This window comes from Anabas testudineus, chromosome 10 (genome assembly GCF_900324465.2).
Source record: "Anabas testudineus chromosome 10, fAnaTes1.2, whole genome shotgun sequence".
In the NCBI taxonomy this organism is placed as follows: Eukaryota; Metazoa; Chordata; class Actinopteri; order Anabantiformes; family Anabantidae; genus Anabas; species Anabas testudineus.
The window spans coordinates 14940348-14958489 of NC_046619.1; the positions used below are offsets into that span (position 1 = coordinate 14940348).

The window sequence follows — 18142 nt, forward strand, 5'->3', positions numbered from 1 at the left end:
AGTCTGTCCCTCAAGGAACTGACTCAGGAATAGGTGGGCTACTATATTTCCACACATGCATTAACAAGGAGGAGCTGTGTCAATATAAAAGTGCTGAAGAGACTGCGATCAAGTGGATCAGCGCGCGCGTAATGATTTACCACCGAAACGAATAGCGGGTCCAGGATTTGCTTCTAAAAAGTGGGGAAAAAAAAAACAGGAATCGTCGTAAAATAAATTTTAAAAAGGTTGATCAACCAGCTGTGAAACACAACACACACTCACAGCAGTGAAATAAGTCTAATGCGTCTTTTAGGGATGTTGTTACAGTGATGTAAAAATGTTGGTGATAATCCCGGCCTGACTCAAAACCCCATCAAAACTGTTTAAATAAGCGTGTTGTCATGTCCTCCCAAGCCCATAAACTAAACCAAACCCTCTTCGTTAGGAAGATCTAGTGTTTTTAGATTGTTTTGATGTGGTCTGGGAGCAGACGGACCACTGGCTAAGCATTGGACAGAGCAGACAGACAGACAGTCCAAGCGGTTTAGCCTTGTTTAAAATTATTAATCCACTTCTAATTCCAGCTGGCCCCCTGACAGCATAGAACCCTATCAAAAAAATCAGCGCCTCCATTGTGAGGCCTGGCAGAAGGGGACTGGGCGTATTTTTTCTGCTCCAATCAGTTTCTAGAGGTTGGGCGATTAAAAAAAAAAAACCCAGCCCCCCCTTCCTCGCACAGCGGGGGAATAACGGAATCATTAATTCCCCATTAATTTCAGGAAAAAAACGAAATGTCGACTTGTTCTGCAAAATAAAAAGACAGGAGTGACAGACAGGCGCGACAAGTGCTTTTGGGTTCCCAAAAAGAGTTTGAGGGCGGAATTCCAAAAGTCTACATCTCTGTTTGGAGAGGAAAAAGAAAAGTAGTGTGTTGACGCACAGGAGCTCAGCTCATGATGCCTTACCAGATTCATAAAAGTGTGTGTCTTTTTATAATGGGGTTCTCCTCTCATCTTTCAAAATGATTATTTTTGAAAAAAAAAAAACGCCTTTCCAGACAATTGGCAGGAAGTTAAGTGTGTGTTTGGTGGCTGATACAAAGATAGGTCAGTGGTCAATATGTGCAGTCTGACAACACAGCAGTTTCTAAGTTTGGAGAAGCCAACATCTTCTGGCTTCACACTACTTTAATTGAAAAGCACAGCAGTTTGCATAATAATTCACTGCAGGATCAGTGTTAAGGAGAGCAGATATCCCGTATCCCTTGAACAAGTCCAACTTCTTTTTGCAATAACATATGCTAATTTTGAAATCACGCACAACCCGCTTCACTTCAAGGGTCGAAATCTTTGTTCTGTGATGAGTTTGCATTATATTGTTCACCTCAACAGCAATGTCAAACCTCCGAGGGGACAAAGAGGTGGTTCTGCTCCATCTCTCCCAATGTAAACACCATACAGCAAGCACACTGACGCATGAGCACCCAGCAAGCGGATGGGTTTTGATTAGGAAGCATGGCTGGGCCCCAAGTGAGGGCCCCTATCATCACCCTTTTATGGACATACACACACACACACGCACACGCACACACAGGCACTCATGGTGCCATTATAGCTGTCTCTGATCAGAGTGACAGCCTTTCATATCTGTCTGTCTCCAAGCCAAGTGGTTATCATCTATGCACCCAACCATTAGGAAATGTCACCAACACACAAGCTGACACACACACACACACAGGCATAAATGCACACAAGTACACATACATGCACATAAACACACACGCTTTTTTTTTTTTTTTTTCCAGGAAATGAGGTCCAATTAGACGTAATCAATGACAGATAAGTAAAAGCATTTCAACAAATTCTATGCTTTTAATTTTTTTTAAATTGATTTTTCCACTAATTTCGTTACCCCACTTCCTCTCTCCTGCTCGCTCATCCTCCTTCTCTCTCTCCCCGTCTCTCAGCGTGACTTTTGAGTGCTCCGAGATTGACAGAACAAAAGAGATTGTTGTGGAGATACTAATTATTTAATGAATTCTTTATTTATTTTAAAAGTTCCCTGGGTGGCGATGTGCCCAGACTGTTACAGTAGATGGAAAATTACAGGCTGGAAGACAGTGACTGACACATGAACAGAGGCAGAGGGGCAGGGGGTGGGCCGTGCCATCCAAACATGCCCATGCCCTTAAAGCCATGGCAACATCCCCCCACCCTGCCAGATCCTCCGATCCCCTTCAACCCCACTGCCGCCCCTCCCCGCCTCCATTTACCACATTCCATTTCAACAAAACTGCCATATTAATCATGTGCGCTCGCTTCAATCCAGTTTCAGTGATTTTTTTCTTAAGGTGTCGTTCAAAGTTCCAATTTTCCAGAAACAATCCTTAAAACGACAACAAATCGCAGGCGATTTGACTCAGCGAGGGGCTGCATGTCCACTACAATGAATGCAGAGCACTAAAATATCTTTTCTACACATAACAAGCTTCTGTCAAAATGATGTGTCCTCTCTGCCCCCTCCCCAAAACTGATAAGTAGGGCATGAGGAGAGTAGGCCACTAAAGACCGGGTCATTATTGATTTGACAAGTGAGTGAATAATTCATCTCTAGTGGCAGGCATCAGCTGGGACAAACGTTTACAACTACTACAGTTACGACGAGAGACACATCCCAAATCTGACCTTTCCTCCGTCTCTTCCACCAGTCTGTTATGTAGTCTAGCGCTCTGATACTGTACGTCCCATGCTTTACCTCTGTCTGCCTTGCTCACTTTGCGGGACCTCCTCTTATGGTCTGTAGTAATCATTCCAAATGTTCCTTTCAATCCCAGATTTTGTATGATTTCCACGGCCAAGAGCTGCTTAATTTACAATCATTTCCAGCTTCCCTGTAGCTCTTGGCCAGCGGGACACAAGGACAGCTTTATGCATGGGTGTAATTCACACACTCATTGGCACTGGCCCCAGCAACTGCCTGCTATACAGAAATACTGATTTACACACTACCTTAGCAATAGAAGATCTAATAAAACAGATAGTTTTGATTGGCTGAGTCATGTTCAAAGCTGTTGCCTGATAAACACAGATGTGACTACTGAGCTGCTAATGTAAATCAGACATCCCTGTTCGTGCCAGTACTATACTGCTTGGCGAATGAATAACTGCTAGTTAGTCAGTGGTTACAACATGCACAGTAGTGCAAATCTGCTATAAGTCAATCTTGTTAGTGCTAACACAAACACATGGGAGATGAAAAACAGCCCTTGTAGTGGTAACCTCACTGAAAGGTCGTAGGCTGATTCCAGGACTTAACTCACTAATGCCCAGCAACCGTCTGAGACTAACAAATCACTGCAATAACCATGACTCCAGGCCCTCTTGATTCCTTTAAACAAGCATCACTTTAACACAGACATTTTCATCACAAAGTTGCAGTCTCACAGGTTATTCCAGTAAAATTGGAATTACATCAAGTATTTGACACACACGCACCCTGTGAGAAAATGACTGGGAGCTGAGCAACCCCGAACCCATCCCATCTGTGGATAATAAAAAAAGAACTCCTGCAATTTATTCTACAATAAAGGAACAGTCGTGCTCTTGAAAGGAGCTCTCAGGGTGTGTTGAGCGCAGAAAGGCAGAGTTAGTTTCAATCTGTACTCGGACTACCTGCTGAGTTACCAGATCCCCAGCGAGTGTGAAGTCAAGCAGACTGCTTCTTTGACTCACGCTGCCTGCCACCACCTCCACGCTGCATCATGATTTATTCCATGACAGCAAGACGTTGGGACTGAAAGATTAAGATGCGTTCTGCAAGATGCCTGACACTGATCACCTGGTGAGGAAAAACATGTAGACGTGTGTTTAAACACACACACACACACACACAGACGTTGATGAACGCATTAAGATTTAGTTGCAATTCTCCATGTACAGTGGAGTGTATGCACACAGCCTGTCTGCCAGTAGGTGACCGCAAAGATTGTCAGAGCGGGCTGAAAGACGAAGAGTTATGTGCTTGAGCTGTCTGCGACCTTTGCCGTTTGTCCATACGATATCATTCACAGAGGAGGAAACCGTAGGACGCCTCAATCCCAATCCTGTCTCTCTACACTTGCATACCAGTGTCAGACTTTTGTGGAGCATATGCATCTAAGGAGCTGAGCTCTTCAGTCGCTTTCCCCTCTTTTTCCTCTATGAAGCAGGATGCTAGAGTGCAGCTGTGTGGTTTGAAATACAGCTTTTTTCTTGCTTTCTTTTTTTTTTTTTTTTGATGGCTTCCTTTCTACCTTCTATCTTCATCTCCCCACTCACACACACAGACACACATGCACAGGGGCCACTGGGAACTCCAAGTTTCCATTCATGCTTCTCATTATCGGTGCATGTCGGTATTTTATGAGGTCGTGTAAAACCACTGAATTACTGCACTTTAAAATGCATCCTGACACTATTACGTGACCATGTTGATGGAGAGGCCTTTCATTGCCATAGCAAGGACCTAAAATGGTGGACAACAAAAGAGCATGACTTGTTAATTATTTTTAACTGCCGGATAAAAATGATTATGAAGTTAGGCAGGATACACAAACGGCAGAGGCCACATCATAAAGTGACCCTGTATTTTTGGAGAAAGACTAACTTTAGTTTTAGAGGGGAAATATGAACATAAACCCAGCTGAACAACAAAATGCATGTCGACTTATAAAATGCACTTTATTTCCTTGAATTACAACAAATAACATCACACACTGACACTTACTAACAAGACACAAGGAAAAACATTTAAAAAATCACAATAAACAGAGCAACATTAGAGCCATAATCATATGTTAAATGATGATCCAAAATACATCGCACTTCAGACCCTTGTGTTCATTTATTCTGAGATGTTATATTTATTGCAGCAGCAAGTGAAATTATTCCTCCCAACTGTCTTTTTTAATTTAATCAACAAGTATTTAATAGTGATTCTTTTATTCAGACAAGCAGAAAAAATAACAATGAAAACAAATCAAAAGACATTTCTATAAAGGGTTAATACTTATTGCTTTCTCTTCATTAAAAATGCATATGTTCATTTACATCTATAATTTGAACTACTGCTCGTTAACATATGGTTAAATGCTACAGATTTGAAAACACTTACAGCAACTTAGACTTTTCATTTTTCGTGTAAGTGTTCAGTGTGGTTGGTAAGATGCATAAATCAGACACCATTAAATCTTTAGGATGCTCAGAATTTGCACCACAGACTCTTTAGACATCTTTAATTACATTTATGAAGCTCATATGCTTTATTTCACCGCGACTATCATCAAAGCTGATTCCATTCCCTTCAGCATTGCCTGGTGTTTGCATGGTGGTGAGTCTATGCGGGGGTGTGTGTATGTCCATGTGCATGTGTGTATAATGCACATTCGCAATCCTGCTAGCAGTCCATGCGTGTTTGTGCACAAGTGTGTGCACATATGTCGTGCGAGCGTCTCTCATGGCCACAGTGGCAGTATAGCTGAGGCAGAAGCAAGCTGTTGGTCGGCAGAGCGGTGACAATAAAAGGTGGCAGACCAGTCAAAACAAGCCCCGTTCTTCCAGGCTGGGCCAAAGTGCTGTTGAAGAGGTTCTTTTGAGGCACCCTTAATGTGGTAAAGTGATCTCCTCCACAATTGGGACACTCCAAGAGGCCATCCCTGACAGCCAAAGCAAAGCAAGCTCCCTCCCCTCTCCCCTAGCCTTGTCAGTTTCCATCTAACCCCCTTGGCCCGAATCCTGTGAGTAGACATCCTCCAACATGGGGGACTTAAATGTGTGACATTTTTAGACTGGTATTCACCAACTCATTTATCTATCCAGAACTATACTAGAATAGTATTTTGTTTAGTGACTGGTATCTACCATTACCTCGAGTATGTTAGTAGCTGTTTCCTCTGTTTTATTTATTATCTGTGGTGTGGATATGATGGTGACTTTGCCACTGAGCCAGTTTACCACGGTAACCCGGTTCGGCCCACATGAAAAGCTTCTGACTTTGTGGAGAAGCTGTCTGAATGAAACTGAGGCCTAGGTTGAGAGAAAGCCAGACAGTGCCCAGAACACGACAGCAGAGCCCAGTTGGCCTCCTGACAATTTGGCCGACAATACCAGCAGACTTAGCACTCACTTTTTACAAGGGCTGCCTCAAATTGCTTCTCTCTTTCTCTCTCTGCAGCACTCACAAAGGAGAGAGTGGCAAATTGAAACCGAACTTTATTGGAGGCTGTACCCAGACATAGTCCATAATAAGTATGGTTGCCCTGATCCAAATAAATAATCACCATCAAAGGAAACTGTCTGAAACACAGATTTGACCATTCTGGCGTACTCTCTGTAAAGAGTCCCAAGTGCAAAGGAACTTTGGGCTCAACTTAAATGAAAGGGGGATTTCTTTTATTCTTCTCACCCTATTCTAACTCTTCCTCTTTTCTCTCTTTACTTCTTCTTCTTGTCTGTTGAAACATGTGGTCAGCTGTTATGCTTCCATGTGGTCAGATGATCAAAGCTGGGGAGCAGCAGTAATTGTCCCCCGCTGAAGCCCTGCCCTGGCTGGGATCAGGATCCCAGCAGGTGGGGGGAACAGCCATGAGAACGGAGGGAGAGGGTGGAGGAACGCAAGAGGCCCTGCCTGGCAGAAATAAAGACTTCCTAAGGGCTGCTCTCTGACAACAGAGCCCCAAAGGGAGAGTGAAAAATGAAGCCTCCACACATTCGGAGGGGTTTTCACTCAGGGAAAGGGGCCACCACTGGGGTGAACATTAGGGAGAGAGGGCAAGATGGAAAGCATAAGAGAATAGGATTATAATATTTGCTCAGAGCGAAGAAGAACGATTGTGCGCCCATTTCACAGTATCCTTAGAACCCAGCCTATGTCGAATCTAAGAAGGTTTTTTGATAGTTCATGAAATATGGATGCCGTTTGTTTCACCTGCTAATCCTGACTTTTCTGGTCAAACACCTTCTACTGGCGAACGCAAACACTGGAAAAAGAAAAAAAAAAAAGAAAACAAAAAACAAAGAAGAACTACAGAAATAAACTTGGCAGCCTTTTTTTTGTAGAGCTCGCAAATACACAAGCCACTGACATCGATGTAAACACAAGACAGTTCACTATTTCTTCACACAGGCAAGCCAACAAACACATTATTACCATACCCAAACAAAAATACAGACACACACAGTGAGGTGGAGAAAGACCATGCATACCTCGGCCAACCAGTGTTTACCTGAAGACCAGAGGGAGCTGTGAAAGCTCACAACTTGGGCTACTTTGCATGTACGTGGGAGCCCGCAAAACGCTTCTCACTGCTGTCCGTCATTTTGATTGCCCAGCACGACTCCTCCGCCCCAAACCTCCCGACACCCCCACCTCGTTGCCCCTCTTTGCTCCCCCCCCCCCCCCAACCAGATGGCTTTTTTTTTTTTTTTAACTGTCTGTGGGCTCTTGCACCTCTGCTCTGCTGCTCCACCACACTAAATCCCCGAGATAGCTGGGTGGAGTGAAGGGTTTGGGAGCTCTGCGTGGACAAATGGTTCGGAGGTAGCAGAGCAAATAAAACGGATTAAGAGGAGTCTTTTCACAGATACTTCAAAACTATTTTGGCGCTGGACCCCCAGTGCTACTCAATCATAGAAAGAAAAATCAGACACCCACAAAGACATTTTCAGATTATACAGACATTGTCTTTGACCCATCTCAGACAAAGATTTTGCATGTGCTGCATTATATGTTTAGAGTTAAAATGTTTAACCAGAGTCAGACAAACAGCCCTCCATTCACGATTATACTAAGCTATAACAGATGCCCCTATTTGCACAATTGTTGCATTGATCCTCCAGTCTTTCAAAATAGATAAATCTCTAAATATTGTTGTATTATTCCCACAGAGTCAAGACAAACTCATTTGGTACAGTGGATACTATTGCAAATTGAAGCGCTACAGGATTTATACAAAAGCCACTCAGCCTCACAACGTGGTCCAGCTTTACATTATGTGCTTATTCACGATGGATGCACTTTTCAAACATATGTTGCACATCCTGTGAGTAGAAATATGGGATGACATAACTAAATGTACAGTTCTGCAGAGCAGAGTGACTCATGCTGATCCAGATATGAGGGCTGTCATTTTCATATCAGCCTCGTGTTAAAGCTGTCTGAAATTGAATGGAAGCTTTGCATTTAGTTTAAACAGTTTATTTTATTACTGTATATAAAAATACTGTTACTTTAAAGTACACTTTGCACCATTTGAACTGTGCAATTCAGCCACACAGTGCATCAATAGAGGGTGATATGAAGGAAATCCAAATGTCACCTCTTGGCTCTATCCAGCCAAAGGTTAGATTCTTGACTCCCCGCTGTCTCCTGTCATTAGGTTGCTTAGCAACAGGCCACAAGCTATAATTAGCTTAGCAAAATTAAGATTTCCATTTTGTTAACACAAAAACACTTATCTGAAAAGTGTCACATGTTCACTGAAAGAGATTCCAAAGGCATGCATTGAAATATGTTTTTTTTTTTTTTTTTAGGACTTGGCATGCTACAACTGTCATCACTGAGTGAGATGTACAAGCTGCAGCTGTTATGGCATACTTAATGAAAAATCATAAGATGGGGCAAGATATCACCCTGCGAGCATCTGTCAAGTGTTATTCTCATATGTTCCTAGCATACTAATTTTCAAACGGTCTAACAACTCCTCCATCCCTTCATCCGTCTCATTATACCTACATACCTGCAGCAACACAAATTCCTCAATGAACAATAAAACATTTATTTATCCCTACACTTCTTAAAGCACTAGCCAGTATTTAGATGCTTTTATTCACTTGAAGCGCTGTGATTTCAGTCAATTCAAGCTCCTACAGCCCTGCAAGGAAACAAAACAGAAATGGTGAGAGCATCAATGGTGAACTACGGAACTACACTTAACCTTGCTTTCTGACTATGGTATAGCCAGTACATCCACCCTCTGTCTATTATCTACCCTTCCATCATTTCATCCATCAGTGTACCAGTGAATCCCACAACCACCACACCTCATGGAGCCAGACGTCTAGTTACGACTTTATGTGGAGGGCAGCAACACCAGCTCCTGCTGACTTGTTACCAGGCAGCAACGACAGGGTCACCAGGATCACTCAATTAGCAGGGGTGACAAAAGACTCAGCAGGATCCAGCTCAGCATCCCCCAACGATGACAGAACATCAGCCACCACAAGCAGGGGCCTGTCGGCTGCCACCAACCTGTATTTATGTGTTGTTAGTTATCGCAAATGTAACTAAAACCTGTACTTTTCTACTAAAGCTTCTGAATGCTCACAGGGTGATGGTATAGTAGTATGAAATTACTGTTTCATATATTTTTGAGAGAGATGTTAACTGGTGCAAGGTTTATGTTCAATTGTAGTGTTGTTTTTATATCATTGACATAAAGTAAGTGGAAAAACAAAGATGGAAAAAAGCTGCGAATACTCATGTTTGAGAGTTTGGAACCAGTAAATGTTTGGTAATCTTGCTTGATAATTTACTAATGAATTCAGAAAAGCTATAATTTAAAAATGCCTAGAAAATTATACAGACTATCATTTAGAAACATAAATAAAAATAACTGCAGCTGATTAAATAAAACTCTAAAAGAGACTCAACATTCCCACAAGAATTCATCACAACACACAGTTACTGTGCGTTCACACTTGAGTCCAGGTATATGCGTCTACCTACATCCTATACATGTGTCTTGGTCTGTTTTATTAGTCTACTTTTTTCTCATCCTCTGTCTGTCAGTCTGTCAAGGCCATCTGTGTGTATTTCCCTTTCATGGCAACCTGCCTGCCTGTATTTCTGCCACCCCCCCCCTTCATATCCTATTTGCAGCAAAAATCACTGTCCTGTTTAAATCAGCATTCAGCATTTTCCTCACACACAGGGGACACAAAATCTTGTGTGTGGTTTTGTGCATTCCCTGTTGAATGAAGGCCTTTTGAACAAAGAATGCTGGAAGTTAAAGAGATACTGCCAGACGTGTAGGTGAGAATGGCAGCACTGTTAATTAGAGCATTACCCTCAATGGGTCTCCACCTCCACCTCCAATATGTAGGCCAGTAGTGATATGAAATAGATGCCTTGGGTTAGAGAAAACTGCACATGCATGCACGCATACACACACAAGCACTATAATAAAACAGCAGAAATAAGAAACTCTTGAGTCTTCTCAAGAGTCAGATGCACATTATATGCACATGTGTGTGTGAGGTTTGTGAAATCACATCAACCATTTCTGTGCATCTAAACAAGACCTGATTCCATTGGAGGAGTTTTAGTAGCTAAACACCTCTTAGCTTCTGACACCCTGGAGATTCTTGCATTTAGTGGTTTCCCCTCAGTGATCACTGGACACTACTGTCACTCACCGTCATCCATCCATTTAGGATTTTTTTTCCCCTAGAACATCCAATTTACAATAACACAACCACAGCAACTATGCTATCACACAGGAGGGCAAAGATTAAGGAGCAGCATCTGCCTGCTGTTGCCAAGGAAAACAGATTGTTGAAATCCATCATTTCACCTCCTTCCTGTTTTTTTCTAGGATGAGAAGTCGGAGATAAAACAGTAAACACAAGTTGGGAGACTGATTGACCGACTGTATAATGAGTTGGGGATGTTATTAGAAAAAGCAGGTAAAAGCAAATGAGCTGTTAGAGATAGAGAGAAGACATTTCCTCAGTATATACAGTGATATACAAGTAGAAAGTACTACTTTACAATAGCAATAAACTGCATATTATAGTTATATAATGCATAGCTCAGTAGCTCCGTGCAGTGTAACAGCTAGTACCACACAAGAGTACTTCTACGGCTGCTCTTGTCTAGCAGATACATGCAGGTATCATAAACACACACACACACACACAATAAAAACACACCTCAGAGGCCAATGAACATTACCTCTAAGTTCATGTATTTGCATGCAGCAATTTAAATTCCAAGTTTGTTTTTCCTCTGAGTTCTCCTCCTCCCATCCCCCATTACACACCGAGCAGGTATCACAACTTTACACATCACTAACGGTCCCCTTTTGGTGCCTATTAATTGCCCAATGATTACCTTTACACCCCACAGTCACACATCACCTTGTGTCACCACAAACCAGCCATCAGGGATAGGTTGAAAGGCAGGGGGAGGTTAATCAAAAATAAACAAATTAGCTGGATTCAATAAATCAATAGAATAAACTGCTAAACCAAGTCATTTAGCTTTTCAGATCCAAGATCCACCACCATAATTTCATAGTTTATTACTTAACTTGACCATAATGAAACTCTTCACCTGTCTTCTGGTTCATATAATAAAAAAAATAAAAGGAAGAGCAGCAACATTATGTGTAAAACTCAATAGGTTTATAATAGTTGAGCAGAATATTTAAGTTAAAAGAACAACCAACTCAAAGTAGGAGGAGCAGTGGCGAGACAAAGGCTGGGGAAGGGGGTTATTGACACCTATGTCTGTTGACCAACGTGTGTGTAGTATTTAATTAGCCGTAATCCAATTGAGGGATACGGCTTCCTGTTAAGATGGGTGCAAAGGGCCAAAATAAACAGCTTACAAGACTATTAAACACTAAAGTTGCAGACTACAGCCTATAGGAAGTCAAATCTCTTGACCTCTGCTGCTTTAGCTTTGCCAGATCTGTGAAAGAGTTTTTCTTCGTTATTAGAAGTGAGAAGATAGAAGAGAGACTCGGAGATGGGGAAATTGAAAGGATGAAAGAATAAAAGAGAAAAGACATAAAGGATCAGAGTAAAGCGTGTCTTATCTTATCTCACTTTTATCATACTTTGCCCAGGGGTGTCATTAAGGTAAGTTTTTTGGGAAAATGTCATTTCCAAGGGAGATCAAATCTATGGCTAGCATGTGTTTCTAACTAGAACCCCAGCACACACACACAGAACACAGTGTTATTAGGTTATTATGATAGTGATCTCTTTCTCTCATCAAAGCCTCTCTTTCAAAACCACCCATGAGCCAAAGATGTCAGCTTGTAAAGACTCTCTCTCCAGGCTCCTCCAATCAGGCTTAAATCATCATCCAAGCCCCCTGTCCTGCAGATAAATGAAATTCAGTATATACATGATTTAGAACAATTGGTCTGAGGGGTACAACAGTTGGTTGATGCAGAAGGCATGGGCTTTTTTGAGGAATAAATAAAGCTGAGTGGTCACAAAAAAGACTGATTGGAACATGGCTGAAAACCATGGCAACAGACTCCTTGGTAAACAGTTTATGGAAGCCCAGTAGGAAACCCGACGGTTGGGGAAAGACAGCCTTGCGCTAATCAGTGCATACCAACACCTCCAGCACCCAAACCTCCATGAATTTCTCAGGAACAGATGTGTCAACTGTGCTGGCCCACTTACAGTACACTGTGTTGCTGCAGTGTTGAAGCCAATAAGAACAGTAATACTAAATGGGAATGTTTGGATAAATTATCGTGTGTGTTGTGCAGCAAGCTATAATGTATTCAGAAATCTTCACTGACCAAAAAGTCACTCCCCTTCTGTGTCAGCTGAAAGCAACAAAGATCACTCTTGTCTTTTTTGCAGTCAGTGTAGCTGGAAAACTTTATTTCGGGTTTAGTGCAGATGCTACGTGGAGGAAAAAGAGAATACACGTGCAAACTAACTCTATTGTGTGCTGTGGCATAACTGTAACAAAAATAAATATGACATTAGATTCCTGTAGAAATGAGATTCTTCGCTGTCTTGAAGAGAAAATTATAGGAAAATCTGAGATGCTTAAAACTATAATTTAACAGAAATATGTTATTCTGCCTACAGCGAGGCGCCACAATGTTAAACATAATGTTTCGACTTGCTGTGCACGATCAATAAGTCAGCAGCATAAAGAACAAAGCATACAATTCATCTTCCCATCCTCAAGGTTCTCCCAGTGCAACCACAATGTCTGATAGACCCCTATCATTTCTCAAAAATAATCATCTGCTGGGGCAAACACAGTAGCTTGGCAGTGAAGTGACACATCTGAGGTCAAGGGGAATCATCTTTCAGGGACTCCTCCGCGTGGTGGGTTGTTGCCAGGCCATGGCGCTGGATGGTGAGGTGGCCATGGCGATGGTGGACAGGAAGAGTGGGGAGGCTTTAAAGGGGGGGACTGCCAGTGCAGATGCCCACAGACAGACCGCCTTGCCTGAGAGACATGAGAGCTGCTGGAGCCTCAGACAGCTCTCTCCATCACCCCCTCCAACTCTCCCTCCCCTCCCGTTGCCATCTGTGAGGCACACACACACACATGCACGCACACACATATAAAGAAACGCAGCATCCACTAACTAAGAGGCACAGGGACACTTAGCCACGTTAGCAGCCTCACTAAGACTGCTGTGCTGGGCAACTGCTGACACACTTTAAAAAGACTAAGAGAGAGTGAGAGTTGGAAAAAAAAAAAGGGAAGGAAAGCAGAGCTGCTGAGCCAGATGGTTGGTCTAAGCTAAGCTAAGCACTGAAGAAGATTGAGATACCAGCCAGGTGAATTTTCCTCTAGAATTTTTAACAGGTGGACAGAGGAGAGCCGTCTGTGGTTGGCGCTGCCATGTTTTCCATAACCAGTGCTGTGTATGTGTCCTACCGTGTGGCATGTGCAGCCGTGCCGATGGTGCGACTGTTTTTGTGTGTGAATATGTATGTGTGTCTGTTGTTCCGTTTCTGCATGTCCATATGGGCAGTATGTGTGCGCGCGCGCGCGTGTGTGCACGATCACATTTCGTTTATTTTTAATGCATGTGTGTCTCTGCATGGTAAGACATGGTGGTTTCGCCCTGCACTTGCATCAGTTACAGCGGATGGTGTTGACAAGTGTAATGACAGAGTCAGGATGCTAATAGGCCAGACTGTCACTGAGAAGAGTATAAGCCACTGTTTTCAGTGCTCTTCAAGTCTTTTTGTGCTATTCTTAGTTTTCCCTCCTGTCTTTTCCACTCTTAACCCTCTCTCTCTCTCTCACTTCTTCTTTCCTCTCTTGTCAGGTTTAAAAAAAACATGAACTGAACTGCACCAAACTACACGTCTCAATTCTGACTGTGATATCACATTACAAGTTAATTGCACATCGAGAACCTCTACGGTTAACAGGTTTTGATAGGTCTCATAAGGGTCCAGCTCTTGTTTTGAACAATTCAACAGCTCGTTGCTTGTGCTGACCTTTATTTTTGAGCTCATCAAAATTATTTGTGTGTAGATGTAGTCTTAGCACAAAACCAAACATTAGTAGGTCAATCTTCTATGAACCCCAGGATTGGTGGTTCAATTCCTGGTTCCCCCAAAATTGGTGGCCATATTTCAAAGTGTCTCTGGACAAGAGGCTGAACCCTGAACCCTTGGTGCTTAAACTGCAGCTGGCTGCCCACAATGAATTTCCCCAATGGGATTAAAAAAGTATCAATTATTAATGTTATTATAAAGCCAAACCTGGAATCAGCTAGACTCATCAACCATGTGACTGTTGTGGGGGGAGCGCTACATAAACACTGTTGGCATAGTGGGTTGGGGTTTTAATAATTCACTCATGTTGGATGTCTTTGATTGAATTTCATTTCATGAAACACAGCGTTTAGTGAATTGAATCAGAGGCAGTAATTTGTTGCAACTCTTAAAGACCAAAACAACTACGAGACATGAACAACATGTAACAATATGTTGAGACAGAGTGACCAGATTCAAATCCTGCAAAGATTATATGCGTGGGGTGAGAATTCTGCATCAGGGCATCTTTCCTATCTGATTGCACCATGTTGTTGAAATTTTGTGCTTGAGCAGTCCACTTTCAGACAGGTGAGCTCACAAACGCTGCAGTAAATCATGCAGTATGATTTAATCTACCATCATCATAGAGAATGCTTCATAAATTCTCACATTTTGATGAAAGTCCTAGAAATCGTCTAACAGTGGGTAGCTACTGCATTGATCTGGGATTCCAAGTCAAATCTGCCGTTAATAATTAATGATTAGTCTGAGAGAAGCAAATACATTTTAGTGCAGATTTGTTCATATGGGATAAAAGTTCCCTTTGCACAGATGAGCCGTGTAGACACACAAGCTCACACACGGACATGCACACATTTACTTGTACACAGTGGCATTGGCTCGACTCTGTAATGCATCCAATATGTGGAGCTTTTGGCCAGCACTCTGGGAGGCGAAGCTCCATGGCACACAGAAACCTGCACACTAGTGCCTATACATCTATCCAATCAGCATTTTGCTTGGCTCCCATGCCAGTGAGCCAATCAGATGCCCCAGATGAAGCACACTCCCCAACCCCCCACAGAAACACACATGCATATTTAGAGTACACACGCATACACACACACCAATCCAGCTGTGATTCTCAAACATAATCCAAGTTGCCTGCTCAATAAGTAGTGCAAAGTGGCATCGGTGCTCAGATATCTTCTATGAAAAAGAATGAGCAGCATCATATCAACGATCGTTGTTGCACCGCACACACAAAACAGAAAGGAGGTGCACACTGAAAGAGCAGAGGTCAGTAAGAAAGTGACAGAACAACAGTCATACAAGTGAGAATTACAGAACAGGAGAGAGAGACAGCAAGGGAGGGAATGAAAATGCGACTGAGAGCCACAAAAAGCAGGCAGCCACTGAATCATTCTCACACACAGCGCTTTGGCCCAGATCAGCCAGCAAGATAAAGGAAGAGGATTACACTCTGGCTGAAAGACTTGGAAGAATCCAGAGTCTCCTCTGACTCTGTGCCACTTCTACAAAGTCACCTCTGACAATGGAACTATCCGTTATAAGGGCAACAGATCAAAAACACACACAAGTGCATTTGGGACACATGCTGTAGCGAGGTCATTCAAATGTCCCAAATCAAAGATATTTAACAGAACGGGCAGACTGGCAGGACTTGGTGGGATGACTAAGGGTAAATCTACAGGGAAATGGCAAAACTGGAGTAACTGCTCTGCTCTGCGATGTTGATGGTAACAGTGCTCTGAAGGGGAAAGGACTCACCAGTGGCACAGACAGCGTCCTGGAGAGCAGGTGTGAGTCAGCTCCAACCAGTCTGGACACACTAGTGGGAAGACAACGTGTGCCTGTCAGAAACAAAAGAAACCCATCCTAGTTGCAGCTAAAATGAAAATGTTTTGTGACAACATAGGTCTCATTTTGGGAAATCTGGCTATTAATTTAAATTTGAGTTAGAGTAACACAGTCTGGGATTTGGAAACACGGTAAAGTGTGATCTGACTTGTAGTAAACAGGCCACGTGCTTAGCCAGCTAATCTGAACCACTTTATTTTGGAGGTAAACAAAACACACTCTCTTCTTTTACAAACTGTGGGTGCACAAGTAGAGTTAGACAGTAAGGCCAGTCTGTAAATGGTGATGGATGTGTAGACAATTTGAATAACCCCTCCTACATTAAGATTTGTTTCTTTTAACACAATGTCACAAGTTTTTAAGATTTCAGAAATATTTTCTGGATATGCTGTTATTTATTTTGACAGTGATGGCTGCAAAAGCAAAACACTATTAACCCAACTAAGCTTCAGCTTGAGTTAGCTGTACTCAGCCTCCACGGCCTGTTCTCATGTTGTTAAAGTGCTTCTGTTGTTTGGGAATTTCTACTAAGATCCTTTGAATGTATAATAAGTTATGTTTATGTGTATTGTTTACATAGTTATGTGGCTGTTTTGGTCAAAACACAAATTTGAATGCGACATTTCAATATTAAATCAAACATTTTGTTGTTCTTACCTGTACACGTACTTGGCTATGCTGCTTTAGATCCAGGAAGTGGCAAACCTGTGCCGGCCCCTTTCAACTCCTTTTATGGAGGGACTGCATCACATGTTGCATGGTTGGAGGTTCAAGGTTCTGAGAAGAGGTTGAAATTGAATAAAATATTTAAATAGTAATAGTAATCTTTTCTGCTTTGACTCATCAGCTGTAGTTGGGTTTAGTCAACATGTCATCATGACAACATGCTTGTGGTGTTCTAGTCTTATTGCTACAGCCTAGGCTTATTGCAATACGTTTGCCAGTGATTGGTCATAAACCAAAGAACGTTATAATTAAAATGTTGACCTGATGGTGGCTCTTATCATGTGTGGAACAAGAGAGAATGTGTCGTCCACAGGTTATGTGTGTGTGTACCACTGAGCAAAGCAATCCCAGTTTCACATTTAAAACACTTAGAAGGTTCCTGTTGAATGTGTTTTGTAATATCCTGAATAAATTAGCGGTGAGTAACAGTTTGCATCTTTTACAAGATGTTTCTTGATGTGGCAGCGAATGTTACTATGTTTTTATTTTCTGCAGCAACTGGATGACAGCGATGCTGCTTCCTGATAACCTTAAATAGCGTATTGATTTCTGTAAAAGCAGGGGTGGACCGACTGCAGGTTTTTTTTTTTTTTTCCTGCCCACCTCCTTTTGTGTTTTTTCCTTTTCCAAGCCATTAGAATTATCAGGGTCAGGTTTATTGTGGAATAAAAAAATAGTTGTTTACTCACTCTGCCTTCTGCTAAAAAGAAAAACAAGGCCATACACAAACACATATAAAACAGCCCTTGCTATGCTATGCATGTGTTTGCGTGTTAAGTATTTAAGGACAGTCGTGGAGTTGCTTATCCAAAAGGTCAAAGGCACAATGGGTAATAATCTCCTTGTGTACAACCTTCCTACCCAATGGCAGTGCTACTTCTAACAAAGACCTTGGCCTCAACCCTCAGCTGTCGCTTCCCTTCCTTGGCTTCCACCAGCAGATCTAAGACGACTAGTCCATTGTCATACCGTCTATCGACTTGTTAGATGAATTCAAATTTCACATGTCAATTAAATGAGTGTTGCCCTGGTGATTAGCAGATCCCACTAATTGTCGCTCCCTCTCTCCCTCCTCCTCTTTTTTCTACTTTTTTTTTTTTTTTGCTCCCCTCCTCCTCTCGCTCGCCTGCCATTTTCCACTTGGAGGAGCACGGAATAGGGCTTTGTGCTGTCGGGCTCCATGCCCCATGTCAAAGATGGCTCGTCAGCCTCTTCCCCCAGCCACGCTCCTCCTCTGAGACTCCCAGAACCCC

General features: G+C 42.4%; 1 long non-coding RNA gene across 1 annotated transcript in view; it reads right to left on the reverse strand.

The window, feature by feature from the left end:
- The window catches only part of LOC113160078, a 65633-nt gene extending 48758 nt beyond the window's left edge, over positions 1–16875 (reverse strand). The window contains exons 1-2 of the long non-coding RNA XR_003298663.1: positions 16821–16875; positions 16074–16156 (exon numbers count right to left, since the gene is read on the reverse strand). This is a non-coding gene — a long non-coding RNA (uncharacterized LOC113160078). The remainder of the gene's footprint in view (positions 1–16073; positions 16157–16820) is intronic.
- Between the last annotated feature and the right edge of the window lie 1267 nt (positions 16876–18142).